Raw genomic sequence first — 21,452 nt, 5'->3', positions numbered from 1 at the left:
AATAGAATGATCTTATTACAACAATTGAGAACTACAAAGGGAAACTAAGAGAATTTGAGGGAGAGAAGGGAAGGGAGCTCTAGAGAAGTGCTTGAGAGCTCCCCCCCTTGGGGTGTTATTACAAGCTTAGAGAACATCCCTATTTATAGGCCTAGGGGAAGTGAAAATCAGAATTCAATAAGACTAATGCATACAACACTTGAATTATAAAATCTGAAATGGTTGATGCACTTGTATTAGAAAATCTGAAATGGGTGATGCACTTGTATTAGAAAATCTTGAATTGGTTGATGCACTTTACCACTAAATCCCACCAGCAGCCCTAGCTCATCTTCATGTCACCATGACCAAGCTTCCAACCAGAAATGATAGCTCATACCTAGCTCACCATGACCAAGCATCCAACCAGCACATGCTGAGGTCAGCATGACCAGCAACTTCAAGGGCTTACAACTTGGGCTTCTCTTAATCAAATTAGGACTTTAAGCACTCAAAATTGAAGTTCAGAATGTCTTCTTTCCAGCCATATGTTATTTGGGCCAATCCAAGGTCGGAGGAAGAAGTTAAGGCCGAAACAAATTGCTAACTCATTTTCCGCGCTGATAAGATCCATCCTGAGCATGGTTCTGTGTTTGCTAGGTAACGGACTCCAGATTTATCCAATGGGGCTGAATTTTGGATATGTTATAGTACACACCAATTGGAGCAACTTTCATGAAGAATGTGGCCTCATCCGAGCTATGTAGGTTGCTGAAACAAAGCTTGCAATATGACCTACGGAACTGGACTGGCAGGGGGCTGTAGCCATAATGAATTTGTCTTTAAGCTCTTCATCAATTCATCCAAATTAGGCCTTAACATGCTTGAATTGCATGAATTATGTTCTCCAAAGCCATCATTGTTACCTAAAGCTCAATTAACTGAAAGATAAACACAAAAAGGATTAAAAGCACAAGTTTAACTCAAAAACATAACCAAATCATAAGCTAGAAGGGTAAGAAATAATATACAATTATGAACCGATCAATAAGCTAACGGATGTGATCATACCAACTCACATGCACCGGATCCCATCAGAACTCCGAAGTTAAGCGAGTTTGGGCGAGAGTAGTACTAGGATGGGTGACCTCCTGGGAAGTCCTCGTGTTGCATCCCTTCTTTTTTTGCCTTGTTGACGTTTCAATTGTCGTGGGCGTTTGCTTTCCGTCATCTTATTCATCTGGATGTCTTTGTTTTATCACGACCCCGTGGCGCAGCGTGACAATCGGGGCACACTATGATTAAATACTCCTAGAAAGCCTAGGATTAACGAAGGAATTAAAATAGGAAAATAACACAGTTACCAAAAACTTCAAAAACTGGATTTCGGGCTAGTAAACGACGTCGGATGCCCGAAAAAGCCCACGACTCATGGCAACGCAATGAGTTTTACTAGCGACGCCGTTGCCTTCGAATCGACGGTTCGTGGGCCCAATTCTGAGGTCGGAGCCCAGATCAGCGGTTTGCCCGATTTGCCGTTGCACGCGCGTCGGTCCAGCTCCTCTCCAATAACTTACGCCATCTGTCCTACATCACCCCGTGGAGCTCGTCTCCAATTAACCGGGCACCGCAAACGAACGAAAGCGAAAAAACAACAGGACTCGACGCCCACTGCCGAAATTATTGGGGTTGTTCTTAACGTTGTCAGTTTTTTTGTTTTTTTTTGTTTTGGTTCAATTATCGTAAGGTAGGCCCCACAGCCGATCGGAACCGGCAGTTCGGCAGGCCTGCGCGCGACACATGGTAGGGGTGGCGACGATGCCATTTCATGCGGGGGGCGTTGGATAGCCAACCCATGGTCATATGGCATGGCTCAAACGTGGCTTATATACTTTTAGGCGTTATAACCTAACGGATGCGATCATACCAACTCACATGCACCGGATCCCATCAGAACTCCGAAGTTAAGCGAGTTTGGGCGAGAGTAGTACTAGGATGGGTGACCTCCTGGGAAGTCCTCGTGTTGCATCCCTTCTTTTTTTGCCTTGTTGACGTTTCAATTGTCGTGGGCGTTTGCTTTCCGTCATCTTATTCGTCTGGATGTCTTTGTTTTATCACGACCCCGTGGCGCAGCGTGACAATCGGGGCACACTATGATTAAATACTCCTAGAAAGCCTAGGATTAACGAAGGAATTAAAATAGGAAAATAACACAGTTACCAAAAACTTCAAAAACTGGATTTCGGGCTAGTAAACGACGTCGGATGCCCGAAAAAGCCCACGACTGATGGCAACGCAATGAGTTTTACTAGCGACGCCGTTGCCTTCGAATCGACGGTTCGTGGGCCCAATTCTGAGGTCGGAGCCCAGATCAGCGGTTTGCCCGATTTGCCGTTGCACGCGCGTCGGTCCAGCTCCTCTCCAATAACTTACGCCATCTGTCCTACATCACCCCGTGGAGCTCGTCTCCAATTAACCGGGCACCGCAAACGAACGAAAGCGAAAAAACAACAGGACTCGACGCCCACTGCCGAAATTATTGGGGTTGTTCTTAACGTTGTCAGTTTTTTTGTTTTTTTTTGTTTTGGTTCAATTATCGTAAGGTAGGCCCCACAGCCGATCGGAACAGGCAGTTCGGCAGGCCTGCGCGCGACACATGGTAGGGGTGGCGACGATGCCATTTCATGCGGGGGGCGTTGGATAGCCAACCCATGGTCATATGGCATGGCTCAAACGTGGCTTATATACTTTTAGGCGTTATAAGCTAACGGATGCGATCATACCAACTCACATGCACCGGATCCCATCAGAACTCCGAAGTTAAGCGAGTTTGGGCGAGAGTAGTACTAGGATGGGTGACCTCCTGGGAAGTCCTCGTGTTGCATCCCTTCTTTTTTTGCCTTGTTGACGTTTCAATTGTCGTGGGCGTTTGCTTTCCGTCATCTTATTCGTCTGGATGTCTTTGTTTTATCACGACCCCGTGGCGCAACGTGACAATCGGGGCACACTATGATTAAATACTCCTAGAAAGCCTAGGATTAACGAAGGAATTAAAATAGGAAAATGACACAGTTACCAAAAACTTCAAAAACTGGATTTCGGGCTAGTAAACGACGTCGGATGCCCGAAAAAGCCCACGACTCATGGCAACGCAATGAGTTTTACTCGCGACGCCGTTGCCTTCGAATCGACGGTTCGTGGGCCCAATTCTGAGGTCGGAGCCCAGATCAGCGGTTTGCCCGATTTGCCGTTGCACGCGCGTCGGTCCAGCTCCTCTCCAATAACTTACGCCATCTGTCCTACATCACCCCGTGGAGCTCGTCTCCAATTAACCGGGCACCGCAAATGAACGAAAGCGAAAAAACAACAGGACTCGACGCCCACTGCCGAAATTATTGGGGTTGTTCTTAACGTTGTCAGTTTTTTTGTTTTTTTTTGTTTTGGTTCAATTATCGTAAGGTAGGCCCCACAGCCGATCGGAACCGGCAGTTCGGCAGGCCTGCGCGCGACACATGATAGGGGTGGCGACGACAAGGCCTGACAGGCCATGCCATTTCATGCGGGGGGCGTTGGATAGCCAACCCATGGTCATATGGCATGGCTGAAACGTGGCTTATATACTTTTAGGCGTTATAAGCTAACGGATGCGATCATACCAACTCACATGCACCGGATCCCATCAGAACTCCGAAGTTAAGCGAGTTTGGGCGAGAGTAGTACTAGGATGGGTGACCTCCTGGGAAGTCCTCGTGTTGCATCCCTTCTTTTTTTGCCTTGTTGACGTTTCAATTGTCGTGGGCGTTTGCTTTCCGTCATCTTATTCGTCTGGATGTCTTTGTTTTATCACGACCCCGTGGCGCAGCGTGACAATCGGGGCACACTATGATTAAATACTCCTAGAAAGCCTAGGATTAACGAAGGAATTAAAATAGGAAAATAACACAGTTACCAAAAACTTCAAAAACTGGATTTCAGGCTAGTAAACGACGTCGGATGCCCGAAAAAGCCCACGACTCATGGCAACGCAATGAGTTTTACTCGCGACGCCGTTGCCTTCGAATCGACGGTTCGTGGGCCCAATTCTGAGGTCGGAGCCCAGATCAGCGGTTTGCCCGATTTGCCGTTGCACGCGCGTCGGTCCAGCTCCTCTCCAATAACTTACGCCATCTGTCCTACATCACCCCGTGGAGCTCGTCTCCAATTAACCGGGCACCGCAAATGAACGAAAGCGAAAAAACAACAGGACTCGACGCCCACTGCCGAAATTATTGGGGTTGTTCTTAACGTTGTCAGTTTTTTTGTTTTTTTTTGTTTTGGTTCAATTATCGTAAGGTAGGCCCCACAGCCGATCGGAACCGGCAGTTCGGCAGGCCTGCGCGCGACACGTGGTAGGGGTGGCGACGATGCCATTTCATGCGGGGGGCGTTGGATAGCCAACCCATGGTCATATGGCATGGCTCAAACGTGGCTTATATACTTTTAGGCGTTATAAGCTAACGGATGCGATCATACCAACTCACATGCACCGGATCCCATCAGAACTCCGAAGTCAAGCGAGTTTGGGCGAGAGTAGTACTAGGATGGGTGACCTCCTGGGAAGTCCTCGTGTTGCATCCCTTCTTTTTTTGCCTTGTTGACGTTTCAATTGTCGTGGGCGTTTGCTTTCCGTCATCTTATTCGTCTGGATGTCTTTGTTTTATCACGACCCCGTGGCGCAGCGTGACAATCGGGGCACACTATGATTAAATACTCCTAGAAAGCCTAGGATTAACGAAGGAATTAAAATAGGAAAATAACACAGTTACCAAAAACTTCAAAAACTGGATTTCGGGCTAGTAAACGACGTCGGATGCCCGAAAAAGCCCACGACTCATGGCAACGCAATGAGTTTTACTAGCGACGCCGTTGCCTTCGAATCGACGGTTCGTGGGCCCAATTCTGAGGTCGGAGCCCAGATCAGCGGTTTGCCCGATTTGCCGTTGCACGCGCGTCGGTCCAGCTCCTCTCCAATAACTTACGCCATCTGTCCTACATCACCCCGTGGAGCTCGTCTCCAATTAACCGGGCACCGCAAATGAACGAAAGCGAAAAAACAACAGGACTCGACGCCCACTGCCGAAATTATTGGGGTTGTTCTTAACGTTGTCAGTTTTTTTGTTTTTTTTTGTTTTGGTTCAATTATCGTAAGGTAGGCCCCACAGCCGATCGGAACCGGCAGTTCGGCAGGCCTGCGCGCGACACATGGTAGGGGTGGCGACGATGCCATTTCATGCGGGGGGCGTTGGATAGCCAACCCATGGTCATATGGCATGGCTCAAACGTGGCTTATATACTTTTAGGCGTTATAAGCTAATGGATGCGATCATACCAACTCACATGCACCGGATCCCATCAGAACTCCGAAGTTAAGCGAGTTTGGGCGAGAGTAGTACTAGGATGGGTGACGTCCTGGGAAGTCCTCGTGTTGCATCCCTTCTTTTTTTGCCTTGTTGACGTTTCAATTGTCGTGGGCGTTTGCTTTCCGTCATCTTATTCGTCTGGATGTCTTTGTTTTATCACGACCCCGTGGCGCAGCGTGACAATCGGGGCACACTATGATTAAATACTCCTAAAAAGCCTAGGATTAACGAAGGAATTAAAATAGGAAAATAACACAGTTACCAAAAACTTCAAAAACTGGATTTCGGGCTAGTAAACGACGTCGGATGCCCGAAAAAGCCCACGACTCATGGCAACGCAATGAGTTTTACTAGCGACGCCGTTGCCTTCGAATCGACGGTTCGTGGGCCCAATTCTGAGGTCGGAGCCCAGATCAGCGGTTTGCCCGATTTGCGGTTGCACGCGCGTCGGTCCAGCTCCTCTCCAATAACTTACGCCATCTGTCCTACATCACCCCGTGGAGCTCGTCTCCAATTAACCGGGCACCGCAAACGAACGAAAGCGAAAAAACAACAGGACTCGACGCCCACTGCCGAAATTATTGGGGTTGTTCTTAACGTTGTCAGTTTTTTTGTTTTTTTTTGTTTTGGTTCAATTATCGTAAGGTAGGCCCCACAGCCGATCGGAACCGGCAGTTCGGCAGGCCTGCGCGCGACACATGGTAGGGGTGGCGACGACAAGGCCTGACAGGCCATGCCATTTCATGCGGGGGGCGTTGGATAGCCAACCCATGGTCATATGGCATGGCTGAAAACGTGGCTTATATACTTTTAGGCGTTATAAGCTAACGGATGCGATCATACCAACTCACATGCACCGGATCCCATCAGAACTCCGAAGTTAAGCGAGTTTGGGCGAGAGTAGTACTAGGATGGGTGACCTCCTGGGAAGTCCTCGTGTTGCATCCATTCTTTTTTTGCCTTGTTGACGTTTCAATTGTCTTGGGCGTTTGCTTTCCGTCATCTTATTCGTCTGGATGTCTTTGTTTTATCACGACCCCGTGGCGCAGCGTGACAATCGGGGCACACTATGATTAAATACTCCTAGAAAGCCTAGGATTAACGAAGGAATTAAAATAGGAAAATAACACAGTTACCAAAAACTTCAAAAACTGGATTTCGGGCTAGTAAACGACGTCGGATGCCCGAAAAAGCCCACGACTCATGGCAACGCAATGAGTTTTACTCGCGACGCCGTTGCCTTCGAATCGACGGTTCGTGGGCCCAATTCTGAGGTCGGAGCCCAGATCAGCGGTTTGCCCGATTTGCCGTTGCACGCGCGTCGGTCCAGCTCCTCTCCAATAACTTACGCCATCTGTCCTACATCACCCCGTGGAGCTCGTCTCCAATTAACCGGGCACCGCAAAAGAACGAAAGCGAAAAAACAACAGGACTCGACGCCCACTGCCGAAATTATTGGGGTTGTTCTTAACGTTGTCAGTTTTTTTGTTTTTTTTTGTTTTGGTTCAATTATCGTAAGGTAGGCCCCACAGCCGATCGGAACCGGCAGTTCGGCAGGCCTGCGCGCGACACATGGTAGGGGTGGCGACGACAAGGCCTGACAGGCCATGCCATTTCATGCGGGGGGCGTTGGATAGCCAACCCATGGTCATATGGCATGGCTGAAAACGTGGCTTATATACTTTTAGGCGTTATAAGCTAACGGATGCGATCATACCAACTCACATGCACCGGATCCCATCAGAACTCCGAAGTTAAGCGAGTTTGGGCGAGAGTAGTACTAGGATGGGTGACCTCCTGGGAAGTCCTCGTGTTGCATCCCTTCTTTTTTTGCCTTGTTGACGTTTCAATTGTCTTGGGCGTTTGCTTTCCGTCATCTTATTCGTCTGGATGTCTTTGTTTTATCACGACCCCGTGGCGCAGCGTGACAATCGGGGCACACTATGATTAAATACTCCTAGAAAGCCTAGGATTAACGAAGGAATTAAAATAGGAAAATAACACAGTTACCAAAAACTTCAAAAACTGGATTTCGGGCTAGTAAACGACGTCGGATGCCCGAAAAAGCCCACGACTCATGGCAACGCAATGAGTTTTACTCGCGACGCCGTTGCCTTCGAATCGACGGTTCGTGGGCCCAATTCTGAGGTCGGAGCCCAGATCAGCGGTTTGCCCGATTTGCCGTTGCACGCGCGTCGGTCCAGCTCCTCTCCAATAACTTACGCCATCTGTCCTACATCACCCCGTGGAGCTCGTCTCCAATTAACCGGGCACCGCAAAAGAACGAAACCGAAAAAACAACAGGACTCGACGCCCACTGCCGAAATTATTGGGGTTGTTCTTAACGTTGTCAGTTTTTTTGTTTTTTTTTGTTTTGGTTCAATTATCGTAAGGTAGGCCCCACAGCCGATCGGAACCGGCAGTTCGGCAGGCCTGCGCGCGACACATGGTAGGGGTGGCGACGATGCCATTTCATGCGGGGGGCGTTGGATAGCCAACCCATGGTCATATGGCATGGCTCAAACGTGGCTTATATACTTTTAGGCGTTATAAGCTAACGGATGCGATCATACCAACTCACATGCACCGGATCCCATCAGAACTCCGAAGTTAAGCGAGTTTGGGCGAGAGTAGTACTAGGATGGGTGACCTCCTGGGAAGTCCTCGTGTTGCATCCCTTCTTTTTTTGCCTTGTTGACGTTTCAATTGTCGTGGGCGTTTGCTTTCCGTCAACTTATTCGTCTGGATGTCTTTGTTTTATCACGACCCCGTGGCGCAGCGTGACAATCGGGGCACACTATGATTAAATACTCCTAGAAAGCCTAGGATTAACGAAGGAATTAAAATAGGAAAATAACACAGTTACCAAAAACTTCAAAAACTGGATTTCGGGCTAGTAAACGACGTCGGATGCCCGAAAAAGCCCACGACTCATGGCAACGCAATGAGTTTTACTCGCGACGCCGTTGCCTTCGAATCGACGGTTCGTGGGCCCAATTCTGAGGTCGGAGCCCAGATCAGCGGTTTGCCCGATTTGCCGTTGCACGCGCGTCGGTCCAGCTCCTCTCCAATAACTTACGCCATCTGTCCTACATCACCCCGTGGAGCTCGTCTCCAATTAACCGGGCACCGCAAACGAACGAAAGCGAAAAAACAACAGGACTCGACGCCCACTGCCGAAAGTATTGGGGTTGTTCTTAACGTTGTCAGTTTTTTTGTTTTTTTTTGTTTTGGTTCAATTATCGTAAGGTAGGCCCCACAGCCGATCGGAACCGGCAGTTCGGCAGGCCTGCGCGCGACACATGGTAGGGGTGGCGACGACAAGGCCTGACAGGCCATGCCATTTCATGCGGGGGGCGTTGGATAGCCAACCCATGGTCATATGGCATGGCTCAAACGTGGCTTATATACTTTTAGGCGTTATAAGCTAACGGATGCGATCATACCAACTCACATGCACCGGATCCCATCAGAACTCCGAAGTTAAGCGAGTTTGGGCGAGAGTAGTACTAGGATGGGTGACCTCCTGGGAAGTCCTCGTGTTGCATCCCTTCTTTTTTTGCCTTGTTGACGTTTCAATTGTCGTGGGCGTTTGCTTTCCGTCATCTTATTCATCTGGATGTCTTTGTTTTCTCACGACCCCGTGGCGCAGCGTGACAATCGGGGCACACTATGATTATATACTCCTAGAAAGCCTAGGATTAACGAAGGAATTAAAATAGGAAAATAACACAGTTACCAAAAACTTCAAAAACTGGATTTCGGGCTAGTAGACGACGTCGGATGCCCGAAAAAGCCCACGACTCATGGCAACGCAATGAGTTTTACTCGCGACGCCGTTGCCTCCGAATCGACGGTTCGTGGGCCCAATTCTGAGGTCGGAGCCCAGATCAGCGGTTTGCCCGATTTGCCGTTGCACGCGCGTCGGTCCAGCTCCTCTCCAATAACTTACGCCATCTGTCCTACATCACCCCGTGGAGCTCGTCTCCAATTAACCGGGCACCGCAAACGAACGAAAGCGAAAAAACAACAGGACTCGACGCCCACTGCCGAAATTATTGGGGTTGTTCTTAACGTTGTCAGTTTTTTTGTTTTTTTTTGTTTTGGTTCAATTATCGTAAGGTAGGCCCCACAGCCGATCGGAACCGGCAGTTCGGCAGGCCTGCGCGCGACACATGGTAGGGGTGGCGACGACAAGGCCTGACAGGCCATGCCATTTCATGCGGGGGGCGTTGGATAGCCAACCCATGGTCATATGGCATGGCTCAAACGTGGCTTATATACTTTTAGGTGTTATAAGCTAACGGATGCGATCATACCAACTCACATGCACCGGATCCCATCAGAACTCCGAAGTTAAGCGAGTTTGGGCGAGAGTAGTACTAGGATGGGTGACCTCCTGGGAAGTCCTCGTGTTGCATCCCTTCTTTTTTTGCCTTGTTGACGTTTCAATTGTCGTGGGCGTTTGCTTTCCGTCATCTTATTCATCTGGATGTCTTTGTTTTATCACGACCCCGTGGCGCAGCGTGACAATCGGGGCACACTATGATTAAATACTCCTAGAAAGCCTAGGATTAACGAAGGAATTAAAATAGGAAAATAACACAGTTACCAAAAACTTCAAAAACTGGATTTCGGGCTAGTAAACGACGTCGGATGCCCGAAAAAGCCCACGACTCATGGCAACGCAATGAGTTTTACTCGCGACGCCGTTGCCTCCGAATCGACGGTTCGTGGGCCCAATTCTGAGGTCGGAGCCCAGATCAGCGGTTTGCCCGATTTGCCGTTGCACGCGCGTCGGTCCAGCTCCTCTCCAATAACTTACGCCATCTGTCCTACATCACCCCGTGGAGCTCGTCTCCAATTAACCGGGCACCGCAAACGAACGAAAGCGAAAAAACAACAGGACTCGACGCCCACTGCCGAAATTATTGGGGTTGTTCTTAACGTTGTCAGTTTTTTTGTTTTTTTTTGTTTTGGTTCAATTATCGTAAGGTAGGCCCCACAGCCGATCGGAACCGGCAGTTCGGCAGGCCTGCGCGCGACACATGGTAGGGGTGGCGACGACAAGGCCTGACAGGCCATGCCATTTCATGCGGGGGGCGTTGGATAGCCAACCCATGGTCATATGGCATGGCTCAAACGTGGCTTATATACTTTTAGGTGTTATAAGCTAACGGATGCGATCATACCAACTCACATGCACCGGATCCCATCAGAACTCCGAAGTTAAGCGAGTTTGGGCGAGAGTAGTACTAGGATGGGTGACCTCCTGGGAAGTCCTCGTGTTGCATCCCTTCTTTTTTTGCCTTGTTGACGTTTCAATTGTCGTGGGCGTTTGCTTTCCGTCATCTTATTCATCTGGATGTCTTTGTTTTATCACGACCCCGTGGCGCAGCGTGACAATCGGGGCACACTATGATTAAATACTCCTAGAAAGCCTAGGATTAACGAAGGAATTAAAATAGGAAAATAACACAGTTACCAAAAACTTCAAAAACTGGATTTCGGGCTAGTAAACGACGTCGGATGCCCGAAAAAGCCCACGACTCATGGCAACGCAATGAGTTTTACTCGCGACGCCGTTGCCTCCGAATCGACGGTTCGTGGGCCCAATTCTGAGGTCGGAGCCCAGATCAGCGGTTTGCCCGATTTGCCGTTGCACGCGCGTCGGTCCAGCTCCTCTCCAATAACTTACGCCATCTGTCCTACATCACCCCGTGGAGCTCGTCTCCAATTAACCGGGCACCGCAAACGAACGAAAGCGAAAAAACAACAGGACTCGACGCCTGTTGTTAATAATATGTTAACTCGCAATTGTACGGGGCAATTAGTAGTATAGCAAGACAAGTACGAGGTCGTACCCACGAAGACTGAGAAGTTCAAATTAGTTATGTACTTTAGATTACCAAATTCAAGAAGTTAGGAAGTTAAATCTAAAACAGAATTTAAAGCAAGAGTGAGTTTGAAAACAAATGCAGCAAGATTAAAATGAACTTTGAAGTGAGAATGCTTGTGATTATAGAAAGAAATGAACAAACTGAAATTGCAACGGAAAGCAAGTAAACAAAAGTAACAAAGGGTGGTTTTGAAAGTTAAAACACAGGTTTGGAGACTAGGGCATTCGATTCACCATAACAATTCAATTCTGGGTTATAAAGATTCAAGTAACAAGTCTAATTCAGATTCAAAGATTGATTCTAGCTAAAGTATGATTAGGCCATGGTGTTTGGTCCTAACCTTGTGTTCCTAATTCCCTAATTTGATCATTTGTTGTCTAACCTAAAATTAAGCATTAGGAACCCATTAAGCATAGAAGAACATTTTAAACAACCAAGTATGTATCTAATCCCTGTTGTCGAATGTCCATACATACTCTTCCTATTCATAGTTCAATTCGAATTAAAGCATGGTGTATACTCTTAATTCAAACCAAGATAGTTAACAAACAAGTTCTAATGGTGATCAATCATTCAAACAAGCATGTTAACTTATAAGCATAATGAATAAGAACATGAATCATGAATCAAACTTGAAACTCCAAACTTATAAACCCAGAATATTCATGTTAGGTTACATCGAAGCCCTAGTTATGGATTTAGCTACTCATAATGGAAAAGAGACTTGAACAGAAATGAGAAAACATAATGAATGCAATAAGAGTAGAAAAACCCTTTTTCTGAAGTTCTTGTGGTGTCCAAGGCTTCTCCAAGTGCTTCTCCACTTCTAATGCTTCTCCAAGAGCTTCCCCACTTCTAGAAAGATGTATGAAGGATATGGAGGTGATTTGGGATGAGTTTGAGTGAGTGGTGATGGCTAAGGAAGATGAAATTCGTAGGGAAATGGAATAGAAGTTTGCTGGAGGGGATTGTGAGAGTGTTTGAGGATGGTTGGAGTGAATTGTGGGGGTTGTGAATCTCAGGATTTGTTGTGTCTTGAATGTGGAATGGATGTGGTATTTATAGGTAGAGGGGAGTGATAAATCTGAATTCAATATGGCTAATGCATACAACACTTGCATTATAAAAGATGAATTGGTTGATGCACTTCACTAATGCATACAACACTTGCATTATAAAATCTGAATTGGTTGATGCACTTCAGCAATAAATCCCACCAGCAGCCCTAGCTCATCTTCATGTCACCATGACCAAGCCTCCAACCAGCTACAATAGCTCATGCCTAGCTCACCATGACCAAGCTTCCAACCAGCTCATCCTGAGGTCAGCATGACCAGCAACTTCAAGGGCTTACAACTTGGGCTAGGCTGAATCAAATGAAGACTTAAAGATGTCCATTGTGAAGTTCAGAATGTGTATGATCCAACCACACAAGTATTGGCCCAATCCAAGCTCGGAGGAGGAAGTTAAGGCCGAAACAAATTGCTAACTCAGTTTGCTCGCTGGCAAAATCCATCCTGAGCATGGTTCTGTGTTTGCTAGGTGACGGACTCCAGATTTATCCAATGGGGCTGAATTTTGGATATGTTATAGTACACACCCATTGGAACAACTTTCATGAAGACTGTTGCCTCATCCGAGCTATGTAGGTTGCTGAAACGAAGCTTGCAATATGACCTACGGAACTGGACTGGCAGGGGGCTGTAGCCAAAATGAGTTTGTCTTTAAGCTCTTCTTCTCTTCATCCAAATTAGGCCTTAACATGCATGAATTGCATGAATTATGCTCTCTTGCTCTTTTGGCCTACAAAACACACAAAGGGAGGCAAATAACTCAAAATTATAAGAAACTAAGCAAAAGAAGTAAGTAAATTGGGCATGTATATGTATGAAATTATGAGCTTAACACACCCCCAAACTTAGATTTTGCTAGTCCTCGAGCAAAACAAAAGAGAAACAAAGATAAAAACAAAACAAGAAGTTAACTAGACCACTTTCGTAGGTAACTCGATTGCATTGAGCGTATGCAACAAGCCTTTAAACCTCTAGGCATCCCTAGTAGGAGGAGTTGTGTCTCCTGAGGGTTTAACAGATACGATACCCACAAACGTTTTTCTAACTCTACAAAACAAAATGGTTAGAAAAACAACTTTGAAATCAACTAATGAAAATGAAAGAAAGTTTTAGTCATACCTTCAACACCATAGAGTTGCCAAGATAGGTCATCAATCAGTGTGTACAAGTGGAAGCTATAGCTCAAAGGCACACAGTTTCAAAGCAAGCACACTCAAACCTTGAATAGAGAACATGCTTCGACTCTAATTCTCACAGATAACACTCAATCACTCAGAACCTATGTTTTAATTCTCTCAAGAAAGCATAAGTGAGTGTATGAAATAGAAGCACAAATTTGGTTAGATCTCATGAAAGGAATTAAATACTAAGAATAGAGATACACACATACTTACCAGCACCCATGAATACATCCTCAAAGATCAGCTAGGTCTTTCACAATGTTGTAATGAAAGGCTAAGGTTTAGGGGAAATGGAAGAATTGGAAGGAAAAACAAATAACTTAAGAACATACCAAGGTTGCATGCTTCATTAATCTGCAAGGCATCATTGATTTAGATTGGCATGGCAGCAAACTTCATGGTATCACCTGGCATGGACTTTATTTTTCACACTTAGATCAAATCGAAACACTTTCATCTTCGTTGATTTGATCTGCATCTTCATTAACTTCATTGCCCAGATTCACACCAAATTTCATTTAGGTACACGGCAGCAACTTCCTTGCATCAAACTTTATCTTGGCACACCTTGGTATATTTCTAAGTTATAGGGTATGGCTACAAGAGGTTAAGTATCTCAGATTGAGATACAAAGGTAGGGAAAATGATGAGGGTGATAAAAGAAAAGGCTTTGAGTGTTTGGCTTCAAGAGGGCTAATGGAACACACATATGGGTAGGGTGAAAAGAAAGCATATGGGCAACGCAATGAGTTTTACTCGCGACGCCGTTGCCTTCGAATCGACGGTTCGTGGGCCCAATTCTGAGGTCGGAGCCCAGATCAGCGGTTTGCCCGATTTGCCGTTGCACGCGCGTCGGTCCAGCTCCTCTCCAATAACTTACGCCATCTGTCCTACATCACCCCGTGGAGCTCGTCTCCAATTAACCGGGCACCGCAAACGAACGAAAGCGAAAAAACAACAGGACTCGACGCCATACTGCCGAAATTATTGGGGTTGTTCTTAACGTTGTCAGTTTTTTTGTTTTTTTTTTGTTTTGGTTCAATTATCGTAAGGTAGGCCCCACAGCCGATCGGAACCGGCAGTTCGGCAGGCCTGCGCGCGACATATGGTAGGGGTGGCGACGACAAGGCCTGACAGGCCATGCCATTTCATGCGGGGGGCGTTGGATAGCCAACCCATGGTCATATGGCATGGCTCAAACGTGGCTTATATACTTTTAGGCGTTATAAGCTAACGGATGCAATCATACCAACTCACATGCACCGGATCCCATTAGAACTCCGAAGTTAAGCGAGTTTGGGCGAGAGTAGTACTAGGATGGGTGACCTCCTGGGAAGTCCTCGTGTTGCATCCCTTCTTTTTTTGCCTTGTTGACGTTTCAATTGTCGTGGGCGTTTGCTTTCCGTCATCTTATTCATCTGGATGTCTTTGTTTTATCACGACCCCGTGGCGCAGCGTGACAATCGGGGCACACTATGATTAAATACTCCTAGAAAGCCTAGGATTAACGAAGGAATTAAAATAGGAAAATAACACAGTTACCAAAAACTTCAAAAACTGGATTTCGGGCGAGTAAACGACGTCGGATGCCCGAAAAAGTCCACGACTCATGGCAATGCAATGAGTTTTACTCGCGACGCCGTTGCCTTCGAATCGACGGTTCGTGGGCCCAATTCTGAGGTCGGAGCCCAGATCAGCGGTTTGCCCGATTTGCCGTTGCACGCGCGTCGGTCCAGCTCCTCTCCAATAACTTACGCCATCTGTCCTACATCACCCCGTGGAGCTCGTCTCCAATTAATCGGGCACCGCAAACGAACGAAAGCGAAAAAACAACAGGACTCGACGCCCACTGCCGAAATTATTGGGGTTGTTCTTAACGTTGTCAGTTTTTTTGTTTTTTTTTGTTTTGGTTCAATCATCGTAAGGTAGGCCCCACAGCCGATCGGAACCGGCAGTTCGGCAGGCCTGCGCGCGACACATGGTAGGGGTGGCGACGACAAGGCATGACAGGCCATGCCATTTCATGCGGGGGGCGTTGGATAGCCAACCCATGGTCATATGGCATGGCTCAAACGTGGCTTATATACTTTTAGGCGTTATAAGCAGACGGATGCGATCATACCAACTCACATGCACCGGATCCCATCAGAACTCCGAAGTTAAGCGAGTTTGGGCGAGAGTAGTACTAGGATGGGTGACCTCCTGGGAAGTCCTCGTGTTGCATCCCTTCTTTTTTTGCCTTGTTGACGTTTCAATTGTCGTGGGCGTTTGCTTTCCGTCATCTTATTCATCTGGATGTCTTTGTTTTATCACGACCCCGTGGCGCAGCGTGACAATCGGGGCACACTATGATTAAATACTCCCAGAAATCCTAGGATTAACGAAGGAATTAAAATAGGAAAATAACACAGTTACCAAAAACTTCAAAAACTGGATTTCGGGCTAGTAAACGACGTCGGATGCCCGAAAAAGCCCACGACCCGTGGCAACGCAATGACTTTTACTCGCGACGCCGTTGCCTTCGAATCGACGGTTCGTGGGCCCAATTCTGAGGTCGGAGCCCAGATCAGCGGTTTGCCCGATTTGCCGTTGCACGCGCGTCGGTCCAGCTCCTCTCCAATAACTTACGCCATCTGTCCTACATCACCCCGTGGAGCTCGTCTCCAATTAACCGGGCACCGCAAACGAACGAAAGCGAAAAAACAACAGGACTCGACGCCCACTGCCGAAATTATTGGGGTTGTTCTTAACGTTGTCAGTTTTTTTGTTTTTTTTGTTTTGGTTCAATTATCGTAAGGTAGGCCCCACAGCCGATCGGAACCGGCAGTTCGGCAGGCCTGCGCGCGACACATGGTAGGGGTGGCGAAGACAAGGCTTGATAGGCCATGCCATTTCATGCGGGGGGCGTTGGATAGCCAACCCATGGTCATATGGCATGGCTCAAACGTGGCTTATATACTTTCAGGCGTTATAAGCTAACGGACGCGATCATACCAACTCACATGCACCGGATCCCATCAGAACTCCGAAGTTAAGCGAGTTTGGGCGAGAGTAGTACTAGGATGGGTGACCTCCTGGGAAGTCCTCGTGTTGCATCCCTTCTTTTTTTGCCTTGTTGACGTTTCAATTGTCGTGGGCGTTTGCTTTCCGTCATCTTATTCATCTGGATGTCTTTGTTTTATCACGACCCCTTGGCGCAGCGTGACAATCGGGGCACACTATGATTAACGAAGGAATTAAAATAGGAAAATAACACAGTTACCAAAAACTTCAAAAACTGGATCTCGGGCTAGTAAACGACGTCGGATGCCCGAAAAAGCCCACGACTCATGGCAACGCAATGAGTTTTACTCGCGACGCCGTTGCCTTCGAATCGACGGTTCGTGGGCCCAATTCTGAGGTCGGAGCCCAGATCAGCGGTTTGCCCGATTTGCCGTTGCACCCGCGTCGGTCCAGCTCCTCTTTAATAACTTACACCATCTGTCCTACATCACCCCGTGGAGCTCGTCTCCAATTAACCGGGCACCGCAAACGAACGAAAGCGAAAAAACAGCAGGACTCGACGCCCACTGCCGAAATTATTGGGGTTGTTCTTAACGTTGTCAGTTTTTTTGTTTTTTTTGTTTTGGTTCAATTATCGTAAGGTAGGCCCCACAGCCGATCGGAACCGGCAGTTCGGCAGGCCTGCGCGCGACACGTGGTAGGGGTGGCGACGACAAGGCTTGACAGGCCATGCCATTTCATGCGGGGGGCGTTGGATAGCCAACCCATGGTCATATGGCATGGCTCAAACGTGGATTATATACTTTTAGGCGTTATAAGCTAACGGATGCGATCATACCAACTCACATGCACCGGATCCCATCAGAACTCCGAAGTTAAGCGAGTTTGGGCGAGAGTAGCACTAGGATGGGTGACCTCCTGGGAAGTCCTCGTGTTGCATCCTTTCTTTTTTTGCCTTGTTGACGTTTCAATTGTCGTGGGCATTTGCTTTCCGTCATCTTATTCATCTGGATGTCTTTGTTTTATCACGACCCCTTGGCGCAGCGTGACAATCGGGGCACACTATGATTAACGAAGGAATTAAAATAGGAAAATAACACAGTTACCAAAAACTTCAAAAACTGGATTTCGGGCTAGTAAACGACGTCGGATGCCCGAAAAAGCCCACGACTCATGGCAAAGCAATGAGTTTTACTCGCGACGCCGTTGCCTTCGAATCGACGGTTCGCGGGCCCAATTCTGAGGTCGGAGCCCAGATCAGCGGTTTGCCCGATTTGCCGTTGCACGCGCGTCGGTCCAGCTCCTCTCCAATAACTTACGCCATCTGTCCTACATCACCCCGTGGAGCTCGTCTCCAATTAACCGGGCACCGCAAACGAACGAAAGCGAAAAAACAGCAGGACTCTACGCCCACTGCCGAAATTATTGGGGTTGTTCTTAACGTTGTCAGTTTTTTTATTTTTTTTGTTTTGGTTCAATTATCGTAAGGTAGGCCCCACAGCCGATCGGAACCGGCAGTTCGGCAGGCCTGCGCGCGACACATGGTAGGGGTGGCGACGACAAGGCTTGACAGGCCATGCCATTTCATGCGGGGGGCGTTGGATAGCCAACCCATGGTCATATGGCATGGCTCAAACGTGGCTTATATACTTTTAGGCGTTATAAGCTAACGGATGCGATCATACCAACTCACATGCACCGGATCCCATCAGAACTCCGAAGTTAAGCGAGTTTGGGCGAGAGTAGTACTAGGATCGGTGACCTCCTGGGAAGTCCTCGTGTTGCATCCCTTCTTTTTTTGCCTTGTTGACGTTTCAATTGTCGTGGGCGTTTGCTTTCCGTCATCTTATTCATCTGGATGTCTTTGTTTTATCAAGACCCCTTGGCGCAGCGTGACAATCGGGGCACACTATGATTAAATACTCCTAGAAAGCCTAGGATTAACGAAGGAATTAAAATAGGAAAATAACACAGTTACCAAAAACTTCAAAAACTGGATCTCGGGCTAGTAAACGACGTCGGATGCCCGAAAAAGCCCACGACTCATGGCAACGCAATGAGTTTTACTCGCGACGCCGTTGCCTTCGAATCGACGGTTCGTGGGCCCAATTCTGAGGTCGGAGCCCAGATCAGCGGTTTGCCCGATTTGCCGTTGCACGCGGTTCGGTCCAGCTCCTCTCCAATAACTTACCCCATCTGTCCTACATCACCCCGTGGAGCTCGTCTCCAATTAACCGGGCACCGCAAACGAACGAAAGCGAAAAAACAGCAGGACTCTACGCCCACTGCCGAAATTATTGGGGTTGTTCTTAACGTTGTCAGTTTTTTTATTTTTTTTGTTTTGGTTCAATTATCGTAAGGTAGGCCCCACAGCCGATCGGAACCGGCAGTTCGGCAGGCCTGCGCGCGACACATGGTAGGGGTGGCGACGACAAGGCTTGACAGGCCATGCCATTTCATGCGGGGGGCGTTGGATAGCCAACCCATGGTCATATGGCATGGCTCAAACGTGGCTTATATACTTTTAGGCGTTATAAGCTAACGGATGCGATCATACCAACTCACATGCACCGGATCCCATCAGAACTCCGAAGTTAAGCGAGTTTGGGCGAGAGTAGTACTAGGATCGGTGACCTCCTGGGAAGTCCTCGTGTTGCATCCCTTCTTTTTTTGCCTTGTTGACGTTTCAATTGTCGTGGGCGTTTGCTTTCCGTCATCTTATTCATCTGGATGTCTTTGTTTTATCAAGACCCCTTGGCGCAGCGTGACAATCGGGGCACACTATGATTAAATACTCCTAGAAAGCCTAGGATTAACGAAGGAATTAAAATAGGAAAATAACACAGTTACCAAAAACTTCAAAAACTGGATCTCGGGCTAGTAAACGACGTCGGATGCCCGAAAAAGCCCACGACTCATGGCAACGCAATGAGTTTTACTCGCGACGCCGTTGCCTTCGAATCGACGGTTCGTGGGCCCAATTCTGAGGTCGGAGCCCAGATCAGCGGTTTGCCCGATTTGCCGTTGCACGCGGTTCGGTCCAGCTCCTCTCCAATAACTTACCCCATCTGTCCTACATCACCCCGTGGAGCTCGTCTCCAATTAACCGGGCACCGCAAACGAACGAAAGCGAAAAAACAGCAGGACTCGACGCCCACTGCCGAAATTATTGGGGTTGTTCTTAACGTTGTCAGTTTTTTTGTTTTTTTTGTTTTGGTTCAATTATCGTAAGGTAGGCCCCACAGCTGATCGGAACCGGCAGTTCGGCAGGCCTGCGCGCGACACGTGGTAGGGGTGGCGACGACAAGGCTTGACAGGCCATGCCATTTCATGCGGGGGGCGTTGGATAGCCAACCCATGGTCATATGGCATGGCTCAAACGTGGCTTATATACTTTTAGGCGTTATAAGCTAACGGATGCGATCATACCAACTCACATGCACCGGATCCCATCAGAACTCCGAAGTTAAGCGAGTTTGGGCGAGAGTAGTACTAGGATGGGTGACCTCCTGGGAAGTCCTCGTGTTGCATCCCTTCTTTTTTTGCCTTGTTGACGTTTCAATTGTCGTGGGCGTTTGCTTTCCGTCATCTTATGCATCTGGATGTCTTTGTTTTATCACGACCCCGTGGCGCAGCGTGACAATCGGGGCACACTATGATTAAATACTCCTAGAAAGCCTAGGATTAACGAAGGAATTAAAATAGGAAAATAACACAGTTACCAAAAACTTCAAAAACTGGATTTCGGGCTAGTAAACGACGTCGGATGCCCGAAAAAGCCCACGACTCATTGCAACGCAATGAGTTTTACTCGCGACGCCGTTGCCTTCGAATCGACGGTTCGTGGGCCCAATTCTGAGGTCGGAGCCCAGATCAGCGGTTTGCCCGATTTGCCGTTGCACGCGCGTCGGTCCAGCTCCTCTCCAATAACTTACGCCATCTGTCCTACATCACCCCGTGGAGCTCGTCTCCAATTAACCGGGCACCGCAAACGAACGAAAGCGAAAAAACAACAGGACTCGACGCCCACTGCCGAAATTATTGGGGTTGTTCTTAACGTTGTCAGTTTTTTTGTTTTTTTTTGTTTTGGTTCAATTATCGTAAGGTAGGCCCCACAGCCGATCGGAACCGGCAGTTCGGCAAGCCTGCGCGCGACACATGGTAGGGGTGGCGACGACAAGGCCTGACAGGCCATGCCATTTCATGCGGGGGGCGTTGGATAGCCAACCCATGGTCATATGGCATGGCTCAAACGTGGCTTATATACTTTTAGGTGTTATAAGCTAACGGATGCGATCATACCAACTCACATGCACCGGATCCCATCAGAACTCCGAAGTTAAGCGAGTTTGGGCGAGAGTAGTACTAGGATGGGTGACCTCCTGGGAAGTCCTCGTGTTGCATCCCTTCTTTTTTTGCCTTGTTGACGTTTCAATTGTCGTGGGCGTTTGCTTTCCGTCATCTTATGCATCTGGATGTCTTTGTTTTATCACGACCCCGTGGCGCAGCGTGACAATCGGGGCACACTATGATTAAATACTCCTAGAAAGCCTAGGATTAACGAAGGAATTAAAATAGGAAAATAACACAGTTACCAAAAACTTCAAAAACTGGATTTCGGGCTAGTAAACGACGTCGGATGCCCGAAAAAGCCCACGACTCATGGCAACACAATGAGTTTTACTCGCGACGCCGTTGCCTTCGAATCGACGGTTCGTGGGCCCAATTCTGAGGTCGGAGCCCAGATCAGCGGTTTGCCCGATTTGCCGTTGCACGCGCGTCGGTCCAGCTCCTCTCCAATAACTTAAGCCATCTGTCCTACATCACCCCGTGGAGCTCGTCTCCAATTAACCGGGCACCACAAACGAACGAAAGCGAAAAAACAACAGGACTCGACGCCCACTGCCGAAATTATTG

The 21,452-nt window shown here is 47.9% G+C and overlaps 20 non-coding genes across 20 annotated transcripts; all 20 read left to right on the top strand.

Moving 5' to 3' along the window:
• The first annotated feature begins 1,036 nt into the window (after positions 1-1,036).
• LOC148291454 (5S ribosomal RNA) lies at positions 1,037-1,155 on the top strand. Its single transcript, XR_015827686.1, has one exon. It is a non-coding gene; the product is annotated as a 5S ribosomal RNA (ribosomal RNA).
• A 737-nt stretch (positions 1,156-1,892) lies between these two features.
• Positions 1,893-2,011, top strand: LOC148291453 (5S ribosomal RNA). Its single transcript, XR_015827164.1, has one exon. It is a non-coding gene; the product is annotated as a 5S ribosomal RNA (ribosomal RNA).
• A 737-nt stretch (positions 2,012-2,748) lies between these two features.
• On the top strand, positions 2,749-2,867 carry LOC148291452 (5S ribosomal RNA). The gene has a single exon (XR_015827153.1). It is a non-coding gene; the product is annotated as a 5S ribosomal RNA (ribosomal RNA).
• Positions 2,868-3,621: 754 nt separating this feature from the next.
• On the top strand, positions 3,622-3,740 carry LOC148291451 (5S ribosomal RNA). Its single transcript, XR_015827147.1, has one exon. It is a non-coding gene; the product is annotated as a 5S ribosomal RNA (ribosomal RNA).
• Positions 3,741-4,477: 737 nt separating this feature from the next.
• LOC148291450 (5S ribosomal RNA) lies at positions 4,478-4,596 on the top strand. The gene has a single exon (XR_015826705.1). It is a non-coding gene; the product is annotated as a 5S ribosomal RNA (ribosomal RNA).
• A 737-nt stretch (positions 4,597-5,333) lies between these two features.
• Positions 5,334-5,452, top strand: LOC148291449 (5S ribosomal RNA). Its single transcript, XR_015827001.1, has one exon. It is a non-coding gene; the product is annotated as a 5S ribosomal RNA (ribosomal RNA).
• A 755-nt stretch (positions 5,453-6,207) lies between these two features.
• LOC148291448 (5S ribosomal RNA) lies at positions 6,208-6,326 on the top strand. Its single transcript, XR_015827662.1, has one exon. It is a non-coding gene; the product is annotated as a 5S ribosomal RNA (ribosomal RNA).
• A 755-nt stretch (positions 6,327-7,081) lies between these two features.
• LOC148291447 (5S ribosomal RNA) lies at positions 7,082-7,200 on the top strand. Its single transcript, XR_015827140.1, has one exon. It is a non-coding gene; the product is annotated as a 5S ribosomal RNA (ribosomal RNA).
• Positions 7,201-7,937: 737 nt separating this feature from the next.
• Positions 7,938-8,056, top strand: LOC148291446 (5S ribosomal RNA). The gene has a single exon (XR_015827134.1). It is a non-coding gene; the product is annotated as a 5S ribosomal RNA (ribosomal RNA).
• Positions 8,057-8,810: 754 nt separating this feature from the next.
• On the top strand, positions 8,811-8,929 carry LOC148291445 (5S ribosomal RNA). The gene has a single exon (XR_015827129.1). It is a non-coding gene; the product is annotated as a 5S ribosomal RNA (ribosomal RNA).
• A 754-nt stretch (positions 8,930-9,683) lies between these two features.
• LOC148291444 (5S ribosomal RNA) lies at positions 9,684-9,802 on the top strand. Its single transcript, XR_015827123.1, has one exon. It is a non-coding gene; the product is annotated as a 5S ribosomal RNA (ribosomal RNA).
• A 754-nt stretch (positions 9,803-10,556) lies between these two features.
• Positions 10,557-10,675, top strand: LOC148291443 (5S ribosomal RNA). The gene has a single exon (XR_015827122.1). It is a non-coding gene; the product is annotated as a 5S ribosomal RNA (ribosomal RNA).
• A 4,092-nt stretch (positions 10,676-14,767) lies between these two features.
• Positions 14,768-14,886, top strand: LOC148291442 (5S ribosomal RNA). Its single transcript, XR_015826685.1, has one exon. It is a non-coding gene; the product is annotated as a 5S ribosomal RNA (ribosomal RNA).
• Positions 14,887-15,640: 754 nt separating this feature from the next.
• On the top strand, positions 15,641-15,759 carry LOC148291441 (5S ribosomal RNA). The gene has a single exon (XR_015827121.1). It is a non-coding gene; the product is annotated as a 5S ribosomal RNA (ribosomal RNA).
• Positions 15,760-16,512: 753 nt separating this feature from the next.
• Positions 16,513-16,631, top strand: LOC148291440 (5S ribosomal RNA). Its single transcript, XR_015826874.1, has one exon. It is a non-coding gene; the product is annotated as a 5S ribosomal RNA (ribosomal RNA).
• A 728-nt stretch (positions 16,632-17,359) lies between these two features.
• On the top strand, positions 17,360-17,478 carry LOC148291439 (5S ribosomal RNA). Its single transcript, XR_015826985.1, has one exon. It is a non-coding gene; the product is annotated as a 5S ribosomal RNA (ribosomal RNA).
• Positions 17,479-18,206: 728 nt separating this feature from the next.
• Positions 18,207-18,325, top strand: LOC148291438 (5S ribosomal RNA). The gene has a single exon (XR_015827028.1). It is a non-coding gene; the product is annotated as a 5S ribosomal RNA (ribosomal RNA).
• Positions 18,326-19,078: 753 nt separating this feature from the next.
• On the top strand, positions 19,079-19,197 carry LOC148291437 (5S ribosomal RNA). Its single transcript, XR_015827027.1, has one exon. It is a non-coding gene; the product is annotated as a 5S ribosomal RNA (ribosomal RNA).
• Positions 19,198-19,950: 753 nt separating this feature from the next.
• On the top strand, positions 19,951-20,069 carry LOC148291436 (5S ribosomal RNA). The gene has a single exon (XR_015827119.1). It is a non-coding gene; the product is annotated as a 5S ribosomal RNA (ribosomal RNA).
• A 754-nt stretch (positions 20,070-20,823) lies between these two features.
• Positions 20,824-20,942, top strand: LOC148291435 (5S ribosomal RNA). Its single transcript, XR_015827118.1, has one exon. It is a non-coding gene; the product is annotated as a 5S ribosomal RNA (ribosomal RNA).
• The last annotated feature ends 510 nt before the right edge of the window (positions 20,943-21,452 follow it).

This window comes from Prunus avium, chromosome 8, assembly GCF_965620075.1.
Source record: "Prunus avium chromosome 8, drPruAviu1.hap1.1, whole genome shotgun sequence".
Classification (NCBI taxonomy): Eukaryota; Viridiplantae; Streptophyta; class Magnoliopsida; order Rosales; family Rosaceae; genus Prunus; species Prunus avium.
This window is presented reverse-complemented; position numbering and strand designations above follow the sequence as displayed.